Raw genomic sequence first — 19,788 nt, forward strand, 5'->3', positions numbered from 1 at the left:
AAACAGTAGGACATTTTATGGCCTTTTTGGTTGACCTTGCCCCATCCTCTCTCCAGCATGACACGTTTGGGAGGAATAGACCCTATTCCTGCTTCCCTTTATCAACAAAATTGTCTACATTCTTCCGATTTGTCTATAGCCTGCACTAAGGACTAGATTCTGTATCACGTGACTCAGAGCTCAAATGGAAAGGTGGCATAGTTGAGATCTCAGGTTGATAGCCAAAAAATGTAGTATTAGTGATGTGGCACATGAAAACTACAAATGTATAAAACTACCTAATCAAAAGACATAGTTCAGTACAATTGATTAAAACAAAACAGAGCAGGATCCCACTGTATGTTTTCTAAAAGAGACTCACTTTAGATGTAAGGACAAGCATAGCTTGAAAGTGAAAAGAGAGAAAGGTATAAAGATATTTTATGAAAGTAGTAAGCAAGAACAGCAGGGATGGCTATACTATTATACAAAATAGACTTTAAGTCACAAGCTGATACAGTACATAAAGACATTACATACTCATAAAGGGTCAATTCACAGTAAAGATACAACACTTACATACATATATGCACCAACATTAGAGCTCCTAAACATATGAAGCAATATGACAGAGTTGAGGGGAAAAAATCAAAAACTCTACAGTAATAGTGGAAAACTTCAGCACTCCAACTTTCAATGATGAATAGAACAACCAAAAGGTCAATGAGAGCACAGAGGATTTGAACAAAACTATAGACCAACTGGACTGAGAAGATATAAACAAAACTGTCCACCCAACAATAAAAGAATACTCATTTTATTTTTTAATGTACACAAAGAACAATCTCCATGATAGATCATAGACCACAAAATGTCTTAATAAATTTTTGAAATACTGAAGTCGAACAAAGCACCTTTTCCAATCACAATAGAGTGAAAACTACAAAATCCTTAAATATGTGAAAACTAAACAATACATTAACACACCACAGCAATGAAGACACATTCTGAGAAATGCATCATTAGGCAATTTCATCATTGTGTGAACATCATGGAGTACAGTTATACAAACTTAGGCAATATAGCCTATTACATACCTAGGCTATGTGGTATACCACTATCATATCTCCAGTTTATTGTTGACCAAAATCTTATATGTAGCTCATGACTGTACAATCTTCTATCTCTTAGGTGTATCTACTTTGACCTGGGATGTCTCCTAATTCCCCAATGTATTTACTCTGAACTTTTATACTTCCCTTATTCCCAGGTGTGTCCATATTGACTTGGGAAGTCTCTCTAATTTTTTGGTGTTTCTTAATGAAACTGGGATGTCACCATTATTCTCCTGGTGTGTCTACACTGATAGAAGATTTCTTTTTAATCCCCCAGGTGTATGAGTTCAGACAATTAAGTTCGCGAACTTGTTGCAATGATGTTGTAAACTTTTTTTTTAATTAAATTTATTGGGGTGACAATTGTTAGTACATTTACATAGATTTCAGGTGTACAATTCTGTATTACATCATCAGCTTTTTTTTTATATCAGAGGGATTATTCATTATGAATTTGTACCAACTGGACAAACCGTTAAACAAGTTTACTATTTGTAAGTGCTGAAAAGGCTACATGAAAAAGTTAGACGACCTGAACTTTTCACCAACAATTCATGGCTCTTACATCACCACAATGCACCAGCTCACACAGTACTGTCTGTGAGGGAGTTTTCAGCCAGTAAACAAATGTATTGGAACACCCTCCCTACTCGCCTGATCTGGACCCCAGTGACTTCTTTCTTTACCCAAAGATAAAGGAAATATTGAAAGGAAGACATGTTGATGACATTCAGGACATCAAGGGTAATACGACCACAGCTCTGATGGACGTTCCAGAAAGAGTTCCAAAATTGCTTTGAGGGGTGGGTTAGGGGCTGGCGTCGGTGCATAGCTTCCCAAGGGGAGTGCTTCGATGGTGCCCGTAGTGATATTCAGCAATGAGGTATGCAGCACTTTCTCTAGGATGAGTTTGTGAAGTTAATTGTCCGACCTCATGTGTGAGTCTAAAAACAAATTATAACAGACTATGTAAATTAGAATTTAGCTTTATTTAAAATTATTAAAATAACCCTTTGTGAGAGTCATAGCTGCACTGGAATGTTGTAATGTCCTAGGGCCTGCAGACCTGCCTATAATTAAAGTTTCAGAATTTTACCATACCAAAGGTCCAGATGCTCGGCGCACGAAAGCCAAAACTTGAGAGATGAGATTGGTCAAAAGAAAAGCAGGTTTATTCAAACTGCCGGCATTCTGGGAGGATGATGGACTCCTGTCCAATGGCCATCCCCCCTCCCAGCGGGGCCAAAAGGTTTTATAGGCTGGTACGGAGAGCAAATGATAACTGACAGCAAATTAAGGGAAAAGAAAAAGGGGGGTGAGTCGTGGGGAGGTGTTCTTGGCCTGAAGTAAGCAGAGCCACTGAAACTGGCATGAAAAGTAAATGTATAGTAAACAGAATCATTAAGGTTTGGCAGGAGAGGAGGGAAGCAAAGAAAAGAAAAAAAACTTTCAAAAAGTCCCAAGCTAAACTCTACTGTTAAATTGAATTATACTAGAGCTTTAATCTCAAAATAGAAGATACAGTTTCACCCTTACAAGAAGGTATACTCTGTTTAAGATAACAGAAGAATGTAGCCTGTTAAACATGAAATGTTAATTATACAGTGGGAAATAAGAAATAAATAGTACCTACCAGCATTGTTTTTAGAGTCTAATTGGGAGAAAGAGATAGAAAACATTTACCAAATAATTGACCAATAGTCATAGAATGACAATTATGATAATTCATGTGAAGTATATGTATTCTTGTATTTTGCCATAAAAATCACTGGGTAGACCAAAGGAGAATTTTACTTCGGAAAAAAAGAAAAAAAATTCTGTGCTCTGCTATGAATCCGTTTCTTTCTGGTTATGAACACACTTACTGGAAAATCTCATAAATCTTAGCAATATTAAGAACTACTGACTTTGCTTTTATTTATTTATTTTTTAAGTTGCTTTTCCTCTGGCATTTTTAAATCCCCTAGTGAGCAAAGAAGTAAAATCACCAGTGTTGCTTTCACCCTTTCTCTCCTTATTTATATTGTATTTATCCTATTATATCCAGTTCCATATTTCATTAAATCACTATTTCTTTCATTCAAGACAAGGTCCAAACCTCTCCCACTTCATCAATCACAACTTTCCCATCTCTAGCTTTTTTATGCAATATTAATTCAATGGGTACACATTATTTATTTATATTTTTTCTGTCTGAATATGCTTAACTATTGTTAAAAGTCAACTGGAGCATATTAAAAACGTCATCAGTTTATTTGAGCATAAATCAATTCAAATCAGGCAGTATCCTATCTAGCATATAGAAGGGAGCTCTGAGGAGCTATACAAAATGAAAGACTTTTATAGGCAGGAAGTTATACTAGCCAAAAAATTGGTTGGTTGTTACAAGGCTCCTTTCCTTTAAGGGATGACAGGGGTCTACCAGGCAGTTACCTCACTGCCTTGTTTCCCTGAAAATAAGACTTAGCCAGACAATCAGCTCTAATGCGTCTTTTGGAGCAAAAATTAATATAAGACTCGGTATTATATAATGTTATGTTATATATTATATCATATTATATTATATTATATTATATTACATTACATTACATTACATTATATTATATTATGTTATATTATATTATATTATCGAGACAGGTTAGTTAGTATGTCCCTAGGTAGACAGGGAGGTCCCTGGTAGAATAAACAAAGACAGCCATATCCTGAAACTCCAGGTTTTGAAATCACCCCTTCGCTCCAGGATATAACGTAACAAGGCCTTGAGGTTAATTATAAAATTCCTTTTGGGCTGACAAATGGAGCAGATCTGATAGATAAGAGTGGGTTATTTTGCTAATTCTTCCAGGATGGGCAAGCAGAACAAACCTGGTAGATGAATTTCATTAGAAGGCGCCAGTTTCCTTCTTCAAACAGTACCCTTCTTCAAACAGCTTCCCTTCCCCAAATAGGCAAGGGAAGGTATAAAAGTAGGAGCTTTTGCCTCAATCAGGGGGCACTCCTATTCGGGACCCTTCCCACTCGGGAGCTCTGACTCTTTTCTTTCAATAAACTATCCTCTTTTTAAAACTCTTTTAAAACTCTTTTTAAAACTCTTTGCCTCTCCCGGGTCCATGTGTCCATTCTTTGGTCTCACGAGACAGGATCCCGGCCCACACTCAGAAACTGCTGGCAGATCCAACATCATTTGGGGACTCACAGGAAAAATATTCCTACATCAATATTTATATTATATTATATTATATTATATTATATTATATTATATTATATTATATTATATTATATTATATTATAATTATATTATTATACTATACTATGCTATACTAATTATATTATATTATACTATACCTGGTCTTATAGTAAAATAAGACCTGGTCTTATATTAATTTTTGCTCCAAAAAATGCTTTACAGCTGATTGTCTGCCTAGGTCTTATTTTCGGGGAAACACGATAGTGGTGATCAGGCAGTTCCTGATTGACTGGTTTGATTTCATTTCTGAGAGAACCAGAACTGTAAATTACGTCTTGGTTTGGTGATGTGGGGCTTACCATAAGCAACTCCATTTTGGGTCTATTGTCTTGTTTTTAACATTATGTTTCTGGCTTACTTCTTATTCATGCTTCATGTTTTAATTTAAATAGCATATCCTATAGGAAACTTTCTTCTTAGCCGAGTATAGGGAACAAACTAGGTACTCAATCAGTATTTCTTGAATAAGTAAAAAAAAAAATAAGACAACTTTTTAGATCAATTATATGAAAAATCCAAATACATATGGCAGAGAAAATGGCAGTGTTTTATGAAAACTTAAGCAAAATTATAGTGTTTTTCCCCCCTGTAATGCGAGGTGCTTCTTGAAAGCTTTAATGAGGTTCTACATAGAAAGACTTATTCAAACCAAAAGATGAAAGCAAACCCTATTCAGTTCCAGCAACAGGATCCCATTAATTGCATTCTGAAAAGCCTACCACTCCGCTGTGATTCTCCTGAGTATCTGTGGTTAAGAGGTACTGTAAAGAAAAGGTGTTGATTTGTTAAGACTTGTGTAGTCAAGTGCTCTTCTAACCCATTAAGCAAATGCAAAGCACCCTAGGGTTAGAGAGACTCCTGCTTGTTGCATTTGTTACTAAATCACTCTATTTTTCTCACCTCACTAAGCTACATTTGCCTACTTAGCAGCATGAATGGTCACTTGTTATTCATATACCAAAGTGCAAATGACTAAATGCAGCGCTATGTGAATACTCATTAAGGCACAACTCTTTTGTGTCTGCCACTCTTTAATCTATTTTGCCACACTCAAGACATACAAAAAGCTGAGGTGAACAGTATTCTGAAGTACACTTAACATTGACCAGATGTTTTTGTCATTCATTCACAAAAGTAAAATGTTTTTAAAAGTATGAAATTAAATTATTTCCCTAAATAAATTGTGTTGGTTAACTCTGTACAGGTGTATGAAATACATGATTTGCATGGTAAAACATGCACTTTACAAACTTGCTTTGAATTTCTAAATGCTTCTATTTCCATAACTGTCCCAGAGCTGCAGGTGCACAGGATATTTGCACCAAAGGAAGGAATAATATATGAATCATTCCCTCTTCTAGCGACTTCCCCTCTTCACTTCCCAGCCTGATGGTCTGATAGTAAATAGGACTATGTTCAAGAAAGAGGGAGAAGAAAGAAACTTTAGAATTTGTGCCAAATGACTTGAATCCATCTAAGAAGGGCATAAATTAATCCTCTCTCACACACACCCCTTCCACTTCTGACCATGAAGCTAAACACAGGATTTGTGCTTTGAATCTTTAGGAGCTCTCTTTCTTAACTGAATTGAATGACCTTCACTGATTTCAACTACTAATTGGTTCAATTCATTAACAACATATTTTTATGGTTCTCTTTCCTTTGTAATGTGGACTTAATGAAACATCCTTGTTTACGTTGCTTACCCACAAAGAGGAAATTTGGTGAGAATTCTATGTGCATTAGACAAAAGAAAACAGATGAATAAGATGTAGGCTTATTTTAAAAAGCTTCATGATTTGGTAGTCACACAAATTGCTGTTGAGTTACTGACACAACAAAGAGCAAGCTCTATCAATTGTTTGTTTACATGACATATTTGTACTTTAAAATATACAGTTTGATTTCTGGAAATAACTTTGAATTGGTGTGAGTAATTTTGTAAAGAATAATATTTAAGTATCCATTAAGAATAAATGCTTGGTGAATTTAGGCATGTGTTGAGGAGTGGAAGCAAAGAATATTCTTGTCTTTGTATTGTACTAAATAATTTTGTAACCACAGAACTAGCTCAAAATGGTCCTATCCTGTTTAATGGGATACTGAGTTGTTTTTCAGAGACAACAGAGCAAAACCACAGGTCATGCAGCCAAAGCAGGGGCAGAAGAGAGAACTTTGACCTCCAGCTGTGCTCAGAAACAAAGCCTTGCCCCTTCCCCCCAGGAAACCTAAGGACTAGGACAGAACTGGAACTTGAAAACCAGAGCACTTTCAGAAGCGAAGTGAAACAGGTTAGCTAGCACGTCCGTAGGTAGACAGGGAGGTCTCTGATGGAATAAACAAAGACAGCCATATCCTGAAACTCCAGGTTTTGAAATCACTCCTTTGCTCCAGGACAAAATGTAAAAACACCTTGAAGTTAATCATAAAATTCCTTTTGGCCTGACTAATGGAGTAAATCTGATAGATAAGCGTGGGTTATTTTGCTAATTCCTTCAGGATGGGCAAGCAGAACAAACCTGGTAGACGAATTTCATTAGAAGGCGCCAGCTTCCTTTCCCCAAACAGGCAAGGGAAGGTATAAAAGTAAGAGCTTTTGCCTCAGTCACTGGGCAACCCCATTTGGGACCTCTTCCCGCTCGGGAGCTCTAACCTTTTGCTTTCAATAAACTCTCCTTTTTTAAAACTCTTTGCCTCTCCTGGGTCCGTGTTTCCATTCTTGGATCTCAGGAGACATGATCCCGGCACTCACTCACTCTCTCCAAAGTCCCCTACCTTATTTGGGGATTCACAGTGACATATTACTACTTCAAAAGGGTCCCTTGTCCAGAAAGGTCCAGTGTTGATGCCCCTTACCATAAATGGCCAAACTCCAAGGTCCTCCAGTTAAAACTTGTCCCACCAGTACTTCTCCAGACCTATTCTCCCTAAACCCTTAAAAACACACCCCTAAACCCTGGAGGGAGTTCAGGCTTTTGAGCATTAGCTTCCTGTTCTCCTGGGCGGCATCATTCATAACAAAATAATAAAATGGTCAATCCTTTTCCACTGCAGTTCTCAGTGTTCAGAGTTTGGGTGTGCGTTGATGAACTCTGTTCACTAACAATTTGAGATTAGTTGGATAAGATTACATTGAAATACTGAGAAAAAATGGGATATGTGGCTTATATTCTTCTTTTCTGTTTCCACAAAATGCAGTTATAGATCCCTTTATAAAAATTTATCTTAGGTTTTCAAGGAGAATTCTCGGATATACACAAGCCAGTAAGTTTGAGCACAAATATAATGATTTAAGTAGTTCTGGAATTACCTGATGAATGCACAAATGAATGAATGAATGAGTGAATTCTATCTGTGGGGTTGTAAACTATGAATTAGATGTTACAGAAGCAGCAACATGAAGGAAGCTAAGACTGAGGAACTGTGAACTTTACTCTTGCTTTTGATTTGTTTGGTTGTCATGCTTCTCATATAAATTTTGATATATTCATTATGTCAAGCAATAGTGGTTGAACATAGCTGAATAGAGAGTAAAATTCTCCCTCTTTACTTTAACTAATATGCACAAAGTGTGGCACTTATGCTTTGTTACTTTTTATTACACTTAGTGGCAACTAAAAGAGCTCAGAATATGCCACCTCAAAATATGCTGTTTTGGCATATTGACTATTTTGAGTTAAAAGCACTTGAAAAACAGAAAATGGAAGAGAAACACTCAGACTTTCCTTTTGTTTTTTTTTTCTTAAAAACAGGAGATGAAATTCCCATGTGAAAGATGTCTTCCCTATACCAGAAGAAAAATAACATTCTTATCATCACAGACAATTTGAGACTCGGATAATTATATACAAACAGACGTTTAAAATAATTCTTGTCTTCCTTTAGCTTCTCTACATAGTGTACTTATTTTTTCACTATTGCCTCTCTTTGTTTATTTTAATGTAAAAGCATGTAGGTTTTGCCATTTCTCTGGGTCTTCATTCCTTAGAAAGATTCCTGTCATGTAAAACTTGTATTAAGTAAATTTGCATGCTTTTCTCCTGTTAATCAATCTTATGCCAGTTTAACTCTCAAGCCCAGCTGAAAAGAATCCTCAGAAGGTAGAGGTAAAATCTTGCAACCCCTACATAACCACCATTTATTAAACAGCATCTATGCAGTAGGTACTATGTATTATTCTGGAGAATATAACATTGAACAAGAAGTTATGACTTCATCAAGCTTAGTTTTGGAAATGTACAAAAGCAGATAAGTGATCACTCTGCCTATATTATAAACAGAATAATCCCAGTCAGTATTTTACTCCTTCTACTACATTTATAGCTCTGTTGTTTTTGATAAAACAATAATTTTAATTTATCTTTATTTTATAATGACCATGCTTATCTTGATGAGTGAATACTGAAATGGAAGAAAAATCTAATACCCATTTCAAATAATTTCCTATATCTCAAATTGAAATACAAGTAAGGATAATTATTGTGAAACTGGTTTACTAAAGCACTCTGGCTCTATTTTTCTTCAAAAGGAGATTTAGGATAACAGTCTTGTTTTCAGAACTACATGAAGCTTATTATTGTGAGAGTGAATGAAAAAGCATCATACAAAACATTTTGAGTTCTTGGTGGAAAATAGAACATATTATTGATTTATGTTAGAATAGTTTTGTTATGGAAAGAGACACAAACAATGTATCACATACGCTGTTACTAGGTACAGATAGGTTTAACTGATATACTTGTCCTAGAAGTTCATGTGTATTTTTCCCTTAATGCAGCAAGTTTGATGAACTTCAAATCCACATAAAAATAGTTGTGTGTTTATAATTCTGAATTTTAACTTTGACATTTGCCAATATACATATCCAGGGTGATTTATTTGCATTTGATACCAATTTGAAACATACATGAATTAATGACTATCAAGTGGCATTCCTATTTTATACAAAATAATATTGTGCAAAAACATTGTATAAATTCATACAAAAGCAGCATGAAAAATGACAATAACATTTTTAGTTATTTCCAACAGCACAGCTTCAATGATATTATAAACAATTTACTCTTTTAATGACCTCTACAAGTAAATTTAACAGAGCCCTAGTATGAAGGGGAACTGTTAAGTATTCAGTAAATTCTTAGCCATTTCTTGTTAAGTTAAAAGGTTCTGTAGTAGTAGTAGTAGCTGTTGTTAATAACATACACTTATTCTGTGTCACACGTTTTATTTTCATTATCTTTTCATTGCAATTATTTTATTGATTGTAAGTAAAAGAAACACCACCAGCCCATTAATCCACCTAGAAAACTATGCTTGCAATTAAAGGTTATCTATGGTTAAAATACCTTTATCTGAAAAGGTACTAGGTCAATGAGAATTGTAAATGGCTGTTGCTAAGGAGGGGAGGTAAAAAATATTGTAAAGTTAAACTCAAAAATATTTATTATTTCTTCATGAAACAAATGTGCTTGATATATAACTCTTTGGGAAGATGCCATAAAATGAGTACAGCTATTTATGCTAATATTTACCAATTTCTCATGACAGCAGATGAAAAACAAAACTTAGATGAGAAGGGAGAAAGTAGAAATAAATGAATATGTCATGAAGTATTTAAATGATTACTTTAATTTTCTTTTGAAAAAGTACTAATATAGCAAATTATTGGTAGTTATTTTTATACAGTTTTTAATACTGTAAATGCTTTTTTCAAGTAAAGTCTTATTATAACTCCAGGAAAGTGTTATTTATGAATAGGGCACTGTATATTTCAAACATCCCATTCAATTTATCAGTCTTGTTAATGTTTTAGAAATATTGACTTCAAATTATTTATGACACTCTTAGGCTTGGTTTTCCTTCCCCATTGGCAATTTTAAAGTGTTATCTGAGGTTAAAGGTTGAAACAACCACTGATTTTCTATCATTGATGCTGGAGTGGGGTGAATCCCCTGGAGTGGGGACTCAAGCCCTGGGCTAAGAAGGTTCTTGGCTTCACATAGGAAAGAATTCAAACATGAGCTGATACAGAGTTTAAAGTGAAAGTAAGTTTATTTAGCAGAGAGTAAGTAAGAAAACAAAGTCCACCCCATAGACAGAATGGCAGTCTCTAATCGCTAATGGAAGAGAGACCCTCTTCATCCCCCAGGCTAGATAGAGTTCATATATGATTCTTGTTTCCATGGAAAACTTCTTGGTATGGGGCACTTCTGCAAGGCATAAGAAGGATAGGGGCAGGTTTGCCTTTAACTTTTGCGAGGTACAGTCTGTTAGTTTGTAATAGGTTTTATTATGGGGATGGCCATTACAATGGCATTTGCTCAATAGGCTTTGGATAGTCTGCTCTGTGTGACTGGTTCACATCTGCACAAGTTCTGTGTCAGGTAGCGCGCAGGCAGCAGGCTTGGGATCCAACTTCCTACTTCCTTCTTCTGTAAAAATAGTCCTCATGTCCCTTCCCTATACTATTATGAAGACTGAAATGGTCTACTCTGGGAGCGTTAAGGCTATGCAGCTCAATCTGAACTTGTATGGATAGGTGAAAACGAAATCATTTATTTTCACATTATTTCCTGAGAGACATTTTAGCAATTTACAATGTCTTTAAAATTGAACCTATAGCCACTAGATGTATTAATTTTTAGTCCTATTTTGATGCATTCTCCCCAGCAAAATAGGACAATTTTGCATTTGTTGCAAGATTGTCCATATTAATGTATACTCCTAGATGGAAAGAGGTAAATTTTGGAAAAATTGGAAAAAATTTTGGAAAAATTTTTGGAAGAATGACCAAAAAAATTTTGGAAGAATGACCAAGATCAAGTCCTAATTATATTCCTACCTAGATTTGTGACCTTGAAGAATATAATCACATTTTCTAATATTTTGTTTTCTCATTTGCAAATTATTCTGTCTTATGGAATATTTGGTTTTTGGAGGGGCATTAGAATTGGAAATACTGTTTATAAGTGATTAACATATACACACATACATAAATTCACAATAAATGTGCATAAATATTGTAACACCATACTCTTTGATTGTCTTTGCCGTTAAAGACAGAGCACGCACTCTCTCAATCTGTCTGCCCCTTACCTCCTCGTCGCTATTTCTGAAAATTATGACTCAATCCGTACCATATAGTTCCACATTCAGATTGCCGACTTAGACTTTCTGGTTGATGGCAGATGAGGTCAAGAAGGCAATAATCAATTGAGTATGTTAAAATTAAACCAATCTATAAGAAAAATATTGGTTGTTTTCAAGGCTTTTTTAGAAAATTGTTAACCCCTTTGCTGTGCATGAATTTGATACTGGGATTTCTTCATTTTTTGCACCTAGAGCTACCAGGCACTTTTATGAACTCTGTCTCTGGTAGATTGCTTGCCTCCATTTCATTTAGTTCTTTTTATGGACTTTTCTCCTAGACTTTCATTTGGGATATGTTTCTTTGTTTCCTCAGTTGGGCTGCCTCTCTGTGTTTGTTCCTGTGTATTAGTTAGATCTTCTATGTCTCCCAGTCTTGGCTGGGTGGTCTTGTGTAGTAGGTGCCCTGTGGGGCCCTGGCACAGTCTCCCTGGTCACACGCTCTGGGTGCTCCAGGAGTGTACCTTATGTGGGTTGTGTTTGACCTCCTGCTATAGTTGAGCCTTGATTGCTATTAACATGTTAGTGGGTGGGACAGACTTTCATCTGATTGGTTGTAGTGTTTGGCCTTGTGGGGATAGAGCCAGGAGTGCAGTTTCCAGGTTCTTGCCCTCACGTGGAAAGGTGTTCACTTGGGTAGTAAATGGCCATCAACTGTGATTGGATGGCTATCAGCTGTGGCTAGTTGGCCGTCAGCTGAAACCAGTGAGCCATTGGCCACTAATATAACTGCCGTGGCTACACTAGCAGAAGATGGGGCTAGCAAGGGTGGAGTGTGGGTTGCGGATTGCAAAGAAGTGGATGGCAGGTTGTAGATAGTGTGGCTCCTGCTTCCTGTGTCTCCAACCCAGCCGCCAGCGAGACTATAGTGATATGACTCCCCTGTCTATGGCTCCATTGGTGTTCCATTTTGGCCTCACCATGTCCTGCATTCTTATGTGGGGAGTGAGAGCTGAGACCCCGCATGACACCCTGAATGACAGGCCACATCCATAGCTTATGGGCTATTGTGTGGGGGGTGTCATGTGGGATGTCATGCGAGGTCTCTGGCCCCGCTCCCCACATAAGAACACAGGATATGGTGAGGCCAAAAAGGAACACCCATGGAGCTATAGCTAAGGGAGTCATACCACTATTGTCTCACTGGTGGCTGGGTTGGAGACACAGAAGGCAGGAGCCACACTATCCGCAACCCGCCGTCCACTTGTCTCAGCCAACCAACCTCACTTGTTAGCTGCAATCCACCTCTCTGCAATCCCTAATGCACACTCCACCATGCCATGCCACGCCAGGACACCACACCTCCATGCCACACCACTCCACCACCACGCCACAACTTGCTAGCTTAGCTGCGGCAGTTATATCAGTGGCTAATGGCTAACTGGTAAGAGCCGATGGCCAACTAATCACAGCTGATGACCATCTACTACCTGAGCCGGAAGTAGATATTGATATTCTATCAATATAGTGATAGAAAGGCAGTGAAAAGGCCTTTCTATGTGAGGCCGAGAGCCTGGAAACTGTTTTCTGGGGCTCTGTTCCCACAGGGGGCTTAACCCCACTGAATGTGATTCACTCCAGTGGGCTGTGCTGCCTATTCAGATGGCCCTTTGTGTGTGCCCCTTGTGGGGCTTATTGTCCAGTGTTCTGCTGTGGTCTGAAGCCAACCTCCAAGTATGTTGGTTCTGGGACCACTTGGGAGGGACTTCAGTGCAGGCCCGGGTCACCCATCACCTGTGACTGGCTGGGGGATACATAGTAAGAAATACAAAGTGATCTGCAGTTATTCGTTGCCTATACTACAGTTGGAGGCACATGGGAAAGGCCATGCTGTGAACTGAGGATGGCTGCCACCAGTACCGGGCCTGGGGTAGCTCTGCAAAAAGCCAGTACACCCCAAGGCCTGCTGCCACCTGCCAGTTCCCTTAAGGTGTAGCCACTGGTAATGCCTCATGTGGAAGGTGAGTTGGGTGAAGCAGGGTCTCAGGAAGTCCCTGGAGTGGGAAGAGTTGTGGTCACCAGGTGTGAGGACAGAGTCCCAGAGAGCAGTTTCCAGGCTCTCGGCCTCACGTGGAAAGGTGCTGGCTCAGGTAGTAGATGGCCATCAGCTATAACCAATTAGCCATTCGCCACTGATATAACTGCTGTGGCTGAGCTAGCAAGTGTGAATTGCAGTTAGCAAGGGGTTGGTTGGTGGGTTAATTGGCAGAGAAGTGGACGGCAGTTTGCAAATCGTGTGGCTCCTGCTTCCTATGTCTCCAACCCAGCCGCCATCGAGAATATAGTGATATGATGCCCCTATCCATGGCTCCGTTGGTGTTCCTTTTTGGCCTCATCATATCCTGCATTCTTGTGCAGGGAGCAGGACAAGAGACACTGCATGACACCAGGTTAATGTAAATTCTGGTTCGGTGCCAGTGTGGAGCCTGGAGTGACTCAGCAAAAGTCTCAGAGCACACTGAGACCAATTGCTGCCCACCTGGTGCCTGTAGACTCTGATTGTTTTCCAAGAGAGAGTAATGTGGGTGGGACTGGCTGATCCAGCAAAAAATGCCTCTGGCATTGGAGGAGTTGGGGGAAAAGGTCCCAGTGAATCAGCAGGGAAGAGCTATGGAGCTCATCAGACCAATCAGATTCAGATTTGGCCTTGTGGGGGCGGGCTCAATACAGAAAAGATGGCACCTGCCTGCCATTTGTATGAAAGGAAGATCCCACACAGGGAAAATGCCGACTGTCCTCAAAGCCACACACCTCAGTCTGCCCCATGCATGCCTCCAACGCCTCCTGATTCACTGTCCCTTTACTGGAGCACAAGGTGAGTGCCTGCAAGTGAGTCTGTTTGCGGGCCATTTAAGAGGATGTTTCAGTTTCCCTCAGCCTTCCGTCCCACCTGGACAGTTAGAATCTTCACTGTTTTTCACAGCCAGATGTTGTGGTGGCTACTTTTCCTGGCACCAGTACTCTGGGCTGGGGAGCTTGGTATGGGCTGAGGTCCTTTGCTCCTTGCAGGGGGGAACCTCCATGGCTGAGATATCGCTTTTGATTCTCAACCACGACAGGCAGGTTTGGGGCCAGGCCGTTTCGTGTCTCCACCCTTCTGACCAGTCTCAACCTGGCTTCTTTCTTATATCCCCAGTTATTAAGCTTCTATTCAGCTAGACTTCAGATGGTTCTGCAGGTTGATTGTTCTATAATTTAGTTGTAATTTTAATATGTTCATGGAAGGAAGCAGGCAGTGTTTACTCCACCATCTTGGATCTCCCACCTCCATTTTATTTTTAGATATATTTTATCAATTGAAAAAAAAATCTTTTCTATTTAGAGTTTTCCAAGAGTTTTAGCATTTTTGAGTGGAATGTTTTACCATTTTTTTCCTGTATATATTGAAAAATTCGTGTAGTTATTGTCCTTTATTCTATTAATATGGTATATACATTTTTCCAGCTTTATTAATATATAATCGACATATAATATTTCATAAGTTTTAGTGTATGATGTGATAATTTAATACACATATATATTGAGAAGTGATTACCACAATAAGATAGTTAACACAAGCATCACCTCACATAGTTACCATTTTGTGTGTGTGTGTGTGTGTGTGTGTGTGTATGTGTGTGTGTGGTGAGAACATTTAACATTCACTCACAATTTTCAAGTATACAATACAGTATTGTTAACTATGGTCACCATGCTGTACATTAGGTACCCAGGACTTATTTGTCTTAGAACTAAAAACGTGTACCCTTTGACAAAGATCCATCCATTTTCCCTACCGGCAAGACCCTGAAAACCATCAATCTACTCTTTGTTCCATGAGTTCAACTTTTTTACAGTTCGTATATAAGGGAGAGCATACATATTTGTCTTTATCTGTCTGACTCATTTCACTTAGCATAATGCCCTCAACTTTTATTTATGTTATCACAAATGGCATGATTTTTTTTCTTTTGATGGCTGAATAATATTCCTATATTATTTTCTAGGAGTTTTATTGTCTCAGGTCTTATGTTTAAGTTGTTAATCCATTTCAAGTTAATTTTGTGAGTGGTGTAAGACAGGAGGCAAATTTATTGTTTTGCATATGAATATCTAGTTTTCTCAGCACCATTTATTGAACAGAATATTTTTTTTCCCATTGAGTATTCTTGGTTCCCTTGTAAAATATTTATTGACCTTATAAGTATGCATATGAGTTCATTTCTGAGCTCATTTGTGTTCCATTGGTTTGTATGTCTGTTTTTATGACGCTATCATACAGTTTTGGTTACTATAACTTTGTAGCACAGTTTGAAATAATAAAGGGTGATAACTTTAGCTTTGCTCTTCTTTCTCAAGATTGCTTTGGCTACTCAGAGTCTTTTGTTGTCATATGGTAATCTTAAGATTGTGTTTTCTATATCTGTGAAAAATATCATTGGAATTTTAATAGGGATTGCATTGAATCTGTAGATTGGTTTTGATAGTATGGACATTTGAACAATATTACCTCTTCCAATCCATAAACATAAGCTATCTTTCCATTTCTGTTTTGGTTGTTTTTTTTTTTTTTTTTTTTTTTTATGATTTCTATGTCTTTGTTAACTTCTCATTTTGTTCCAACATTGTTTTCCTGATTTTTCTTTTTTTTTCTTTTATTGGTTATCTGTATTCTTTTGGATTTCATTGAGTTTCTTTTAGATGCTTATTTTGAATTCTTTGTCAGACAATACATATATCTCCATTTCTATGGGGTTAGTTACTGAAGCTTTGTTAGTTTCCTGTGGTTATATCATATATGCCTGATTCTTCTTGATCCATGCAGACTTCTGTTGATGTCTGTGCATTTGAGGGAGCAAACACCTCTTACAGTCTTTATAGACTGGTTTTGGCAGGTAAAGGCCTTCTTCTGTTATTTCCTTGGCTGACAAGATTACCTTTGAATCATGATTGTGTTGGGTTGGAGCTGAGTATGAGGCTGTGGCTGGGCCTTCAGTGGGTTCTGCAGCTGGCATGCTTGTCACCAGGGGCATGGAACTATCTGGCCCTGGGAGGATGGGACTGCTTCCAGTACCTTGTTCAGTCGGTTGTACTGGGATAAGGGTGAATTTCAGGATCTTCAGAGAGTGAGCCTGTTACCCCATATGCGGACTGGTGTGGCTCTTGCTAGATGCCTGAAAGGGCTCCTGCCATGTCACTGAGTGGGTCCCAAAGGAGGCAGAACTGGTCCTGAATCGTGGTTGAGAGGAGCTAGATCTGAATCTCAGGGCTATTTCAGGGTAAACAGACAAGATTGCCATCTACATACTGGGTCTCTACGAACACATGTGTTTGTCTCTCACCAGGTCCCTAGGAGAGCTCGGCTGTTCCTATACATAGCTAGAGGGGTTGACGAAGACTTTAACATCATTGTAGGATCTCTGAGGGCACAGGGAGGAGTATCTTCTTCCAGGTATCTGTGTGAGCAGAATTGCTAATGGACTGTGGCTTGGAGGGGCTAAAGCAGAGTACAGTATGAGAACTTTTCAGAATGTCTGGGGTTGTAGACAGGAGTGTCTCCTGCTCATTCCCTGGACTGGCAGGAATGCTTATTGACTGCCTGCAAGAGAGAAAGGGCAGTGGATGGGACTCTTTCAAGATCTTGGGTGGAGTAGGGTCCTACATAGAAGAATGTCTCTTCAAGGTCCATGTGCCAGCAGGACTACTCATGAAATGCAGCTGGGAGTACGCTACAGCTGAATATAGAGCCCTTCAGGATCTTTGGGGCACAGATGGGAGTGTCTCTTGCCAGGTGCTTGTGCCAATAGGATTCTTCACAGAGTACAGCTGGGAATGGCTAGAGTCCAGTTACAGGGTCCTTTCAGAATCTATAGTTGGTCCAAATTTCGCAGGCTTACGTGCAGGGGCTCCAGAGCACAGCTGAGAGCGCCTGGAGCCAGTTCATGGGCCACTTTAGGGTTGACTGCTAGAACTTTATGCCTATTATCCAAAATATGGGTGAATATGACTTCTCCCAAATCCCTTGGTTTATGGTGGTGGTGCCAGGACCAATGCCAAACAGGGCTATAACCTAATCCTCAAGGGTGTGTAGCTGTGACCACAGTTGGAGCGTCAGCCACCTGAGTGGAGGTTTCTTTTCTCAAAACAGCTCTTCCCAGTCTTGGGTTCCACTGGTGTTTCACAGTCTCCTACCTGGATCCCAAAACTCCCACAAAGGCCTTTTGTCCATGGATTTTTGTCAAATTTATTGTTGCTGAGGGAGGATACAAGCCAAGAGCCTCTTATTCTACCATCTTACTGAAATCTGAAATCTGGTATTTTACATTAATTCATTTAAGAGGTTAAGTCAACCTTAAATTCTTGAAATAATATTTACTTGGTCATGGTATATAATCCTTTTTTTTTATGTTGGTAGGTCCTGTGTTAATAGATTGTTGAGGATTTTGTTTCTATATTTATGAGGGATTTAAATCTGCCTTTTTTGTTGTGATTTCTTTGTTTAGTTGGCCTCAAAGAAAGTATTGGAAAGTGTTCTTCAACCTCTGTTTTCTGAAAGTATTAATGTAACATTACTGTTATTTCTTCTTTATATATTTGGTAGAATTCATCAATGAAACTATCTAGAATTAGGTTTTTCTTGGTCAGAAGGTTTTAATACTTTTTTTGTTTTACTTATTATAAACCTATTCCAATATTCTTTTTTTTTAATAGGTTGGTTTTGGTAAGTTTTATATTTTTAGGAATTTGGCCATTTCTTCTAAGTTATCTAATTGGTTGACATAAAGTTGTTTGTACTATTACCTAATAATCCTTTTAATGTCTGTATGACCCATGATGATATTCCCTTTTTTATTCTTGATTTTGGTAATAGATGTCTTCACTCTTTTATCTTTCTCAGTATAGATAAATGTGTGTGAATACTGTTAATCTTTCAAAGAATCCACTTTTGTTATCTTAAAGTGCAAGGTATGATTTTGATTTAAGATCTTTGTTTCTAGTATAGCTTTTGTAATAGCTAAAATTCATGCTTCTAACATTGTTTTAGCTATATGTTATATCTTGTTTTAATTCAGCTCCAAATATTTTCTAATTTTCCTTGTGAATTCTTCATCAACCCATTGGTTATTAAAAACTATGTTGTTTCATTTCTAAATACTTGTGAATTTCCCAAATGTTAATTTCTAATTTAATTATATTGCTATCAGAGGATATATCATTTATGATTCAATCTTTTAAAATTCAATTTGACTTATTACTATTTATCATATGGCCTATCCTAGAGAATATTTCATAGATACTTGAGAAGAATATATACTCTGCTATCGTTGGGTTGAGTGTTGTAGAGCTCTCTGTTAAGTCTAGTTGGCTTATGTTGTTCAAGTCATCTATATCTCTGCTGATAAATTAGTTAGGGAACTGATTATCAAGGAAAAAAAACATTCCTTAGTGTATATATATATGGTCCTTAAAGGAAGAATCAATTTACTATGTTCAAGACTACTGTAAGGACTTTGGCTTATCCTCTGGATGAAATAATCAAAAATAGGTAGATAAAGAAGCATTATAGCGTACTACTTATAAACACTAACTTGGGCTCCAAAGAAAGTTAGGTTTGAGTCCCATGTATATTAACGACTAAAACAGTTACTTGAGAGATTGAAAAACCATTTCAAACTTTTGGTGTACTCTTCTGTAAAATGGAGGTAATACCTTATACTTATTTCAGAGGATTATTGGGACTAAATGACACAATGTTGATAAAATGCATACAACAGTTCTTGGCACATAGTAAGTGCTCAATAAATGTTATAAATTATGTATAAGAACATTCACTGTAGCAATATTTATAATTATTTTTTAATTTAATGTCTATCAATATTTTATGTGCTAAATATAGAAGAATGTAGTCAATTAATGAAAACTGATATATTTTCAAGATTTATGTACTTAGAAACAAATAAAGCAAATCAGAATATCCAGAAAATCTGATTTAATCTATTTATGAAAAAAAAATATTTTTTTCAGTTACAGTTGACATTCAGTATTATTTTATATTAGTTTTAGATGTACAGCATAGTGGTTAGACATTTATATAATTTATAAAGTGATCCATCTGATTAGTCTAGTACCACCCTGGCAGCATACACAGATGTTGCAACATTATTGACTATATTCTCTAATCTGTACTTTACATCCCTGTGATTAATTTGTAATTACAAATTGGTATTTCTTAATCCCTTCACCTTTTCACTGAGCTCCCCAACCTGCCTCCTCTCTGACAACCATCAGTTTGTTCTCTGTATTTATTAGTCTATTTCTATA

The sequence above is a fragment of the Rhinolophus hipposideros genome (genome assembly GCF_964194185.1).
Source record: "Rhinolophus hipposideros genome assembly, chromosome: X".
Classification (NCBI taxonomy): Eukaryota; Metazoa; Chordata; class Mammalia; order Chiroptera; family Rhinolophidae; genus Rhinolophus; species Rhinolophus hipposideros.